Consider the following 3368-nt stretch of genomic DNA (forward strand, 5'->3'; position numbering starts at 1 on the left):
CCATCCCCGCCTCTTCGACCTGTTTGTTTCCTCTCCACCTATCCTCTCCTCTATCCCTCTTCTATCCGCCTCCCACTCTCTCCCTATTTATTTCAAAACCCCCTTCCCCTCCCCCTTTTCTGATGAAGGGTCTAGGCCCGAAACGTCAGCCTCTCTGCTCCTATGATGCTGCTTGGCCTGCTGTGTTCATCCAGCCCTGCACCTTGTTGTCTCAGTGTTTGATTCTGAGTGCCTAAAGCAGAAAGTGTTCCAATTAAGATATCTCATCTTGATCTATGTCCTTTTATCATAACAAAGCACTAAAATTAGCTGAATAATAATAGAAACAAATAGTGTTACTGGAAAGTTAATGTAACAATCAGCATAGGTGGATGGAAACAAGCAGAAATGAAAAGAAATGGATATGAACTGAGTCTAAGATTGAAAAGGGCTTCAGTACTGTTTCTACCTAGCTTTTCAAACTAACATCCCCTGATCCTTGAGATTACTAAAAGCTTGGGGGCAGTCCTAGGACATAAATAGGCACAAACAGGATCATTCTGACTCTGTGTAATCATGGAAAATGGATAGTTTCCATAGAAATTAAGAAAATGTCCATTTCCTGCCACCCATTTTATTACACCTTCCAGCATCAAAATTACCAGCAAAGAAGTAAGTTGAAAACAATAGAAATCATTGGCTAGGTTACAATTAAAAAATGTCCCTTTTTTTAATTAAGTCCTACAATGAATTGATTTGAATTATTGAATTAGCTTTATTGTCACATGTACTCAAATGAGTGACAGTGAAAAGTTTACAGTCGCTGCACTACGGTGCCATCTTAGGTACAAAGGTACCTAGGTGCAGATGCTTAAGATCAAATTCTTAGGAAACATAAGAAAATAGAAAAGTAAAGAAATTAACAGTCCAGCATTACAGATCATAGGAATAAACTAGAAAAATAAGGAAGTAAAATGTTCAGACTATCAGTCTTGCTGACCCAGTCCATGCTAGCACCTAGGCTCATTGCCACCTGCACCAGGCCCACCAATGTAGGAGTCATCCCATTTTAGGCACTACCTCTTCACCACTGGGCCCACTTTGCTGATGCCACTGAACCCACACTCGCCCCGCAACCAAGAGCCCCTGGCTCTGCTGCCAGGCCAATCCACTGCCAGGCCACGAGGCCCAGGTCAGCTACAGATGTTGCCTTGCTAGTGCCGCCATTTTGAAGAGTCCACTGCTGCCACTGCCACGGGCCCCAAATGGCAGGAGGACACTCTCGCTGCTGCACCGCCACAGAAAAGAAGAGAAAAGGCCCAAAATAAAAGAGAGAAAATAAAGTGAAAGGAAAGACCAAAAGCAAAAGTAAAACAAAGAAGGGAAGCAAATGGGAGCGGGTGGGCCCTGGAAAAGAGCCCGAATGTAACCCTGTTACTTCGCAATGTGGGCTAGGCTAGCCTTTGCTGATAGGATCACAGAGTCATAGAGATGTACAGCACAGGAACTTTGGTCCAACTCGTCAATGCCAACCAGATACTCTAAACTAATCTAGTCCCATTTGCCAGCATTTTGCCCATTTCCCTCTAAGCCCTTCCTATTCATATACCCATCCAGATGCCTTTTAAATGTTGTCATTGTACAAGTCTCCACTCCTTCCTCTGGCACGCACCATCCTCTGCGTGAAAAGGTTGCCCCTTTAGGTCCCTTTTAAATCTTTCCCCTCTCACTTTAAACCTATGTCCTCTAGTTTTGCACTCCCCTACCCTGTGGAAAAGATCTTGACTATTCACCCTATCCATGTCCCTCATGATTTTATAAACCTCTATAAGGTCACAACCTCAGAAGCTGACGCTCCAGGGAAAATAGCGCCAGCCTATTCAACCTCTCCCTATGGCTCAAACGCTCCAACCCTGGCAACATCCTTGGAAATCTTTGCTGAACTCTTTCAAGTTTCACAACATCGTTCCTATAGCAAGGAGACCAGAACAGAACATGGTTTTCCAAAAATGGCCTAACTGATCATCCCTTGTCACCCTTGTGAAGCTGATGGTGAGCCACGTTCTTAATCTCTTCAGTCTTTGGGGTGTAGGGAGACTCAATGCAGTTGGGGAGGGAATTCTAGGATTTTGATCCAGAAACAGCGATACATTTTCAAGTCAGGACGATAACTGGCTTAGATGGGGTATTTACAGGTGGTATTCCAATGCATTTGCTACCTTTGCCCTTCTAACTGTACAGCCTGCAGGTTTAGAAGGTGCTGTTGAAGGTCCTTTAGGAAGCCTATTTTAGGAAGGACATGGATTGCTCAGGTCAAGGTGGAAACTCACCACCACCTTCTCAAGGGCAATTAGGGATGCTAGGTAAAGGGTGGCTCATCCAGAAATGCCCATATCCTGAGAAATAATGAAATAAAAACAAGGATACAGAGTATTAAGTAAAACTACAGAGTAACTATACAGACGTGGTTGGAAAGAAGTGTTTGAATTTGATTTTGCTATTTTCCACAAAGATTTGCTCAACATGGAATGTCTAACTAAGAACACTGACGGAGGCTAAATCAATCACAGATATGGAAGCATTCAGGTGCTCAGAAAACTAAAACTGTAAAGTCTTGGAGAAAGGATGAATGATTGAGACTAGGTTGCTGGGAGGGTTAGAAGTCATTAGCTGAATTAACTAGTTAGCAAACACATAGACTTGATTAACACCAACAGCACAAGGTTCCAAACCAAAAACAGCACTTAGCAAATAATTATTAAGGGCCTACCTTTGGGCAGAGAATTGAAAAAAGATGTCACGAGCTGGTTGAGGGAGTTGTTATAAGCTCAATGTGCCAAGTAGCATCTCCAAGCATAGTTTCCAGGCAACATCAGGGATTTACAATGCTCATAATTTCTGCCTGCTCTTTCAATTGCTAATTTAATAATAGAAACATATAAAATTGGAACAAGAGTAAGTCATTTGGCCCCTCAACCCTGCTCTGTCATTCAATATGATCATGGCTGATCAATGGCCTGTTCCCCTGTTTTCCCCCATACTCTTTGATCTCTTTACCCCCAAGTGCTGAATTCAACTCCTTTTTGAAATCATGCAATATTTTGACCTTGACTGCTTTCAGTGCTAGCAAATTTCACTAGCCCAGCACTCTCTGGGTGAAGATATTTTTCCCCTTCTCACTCCTAAATAGCTTACACCATATCCTTAGACCGTGACCCCTGATTCTGGATTCCCCAGTCACTGGGAACATCCATCCTGGATCTAATCTGTCTAGTCCTGATAAAATTTTGTAGGTCTCTATGGAATCCACCCCCTCTCATTCTTCTGAATACAATCCTAACCAATATAATCTCTCCTCATATGCCAGTTCTGTCATCCCAGGAATCAGC

Source organism: Rhincodon typus, chromosome 16, assembly GCF_021869965.1.
Source record: "Rhincodon typus isolate 14 chromosome 16, sRhiTyp1.1, whole genome shotgun sequence".
Lineage (NCBI taxonomy): Eukaryota > Metazoa > Chordata > Chondrichthyes > Orectolobiformes > Rhincodontidae > Rhincodon > Rhincodon typus.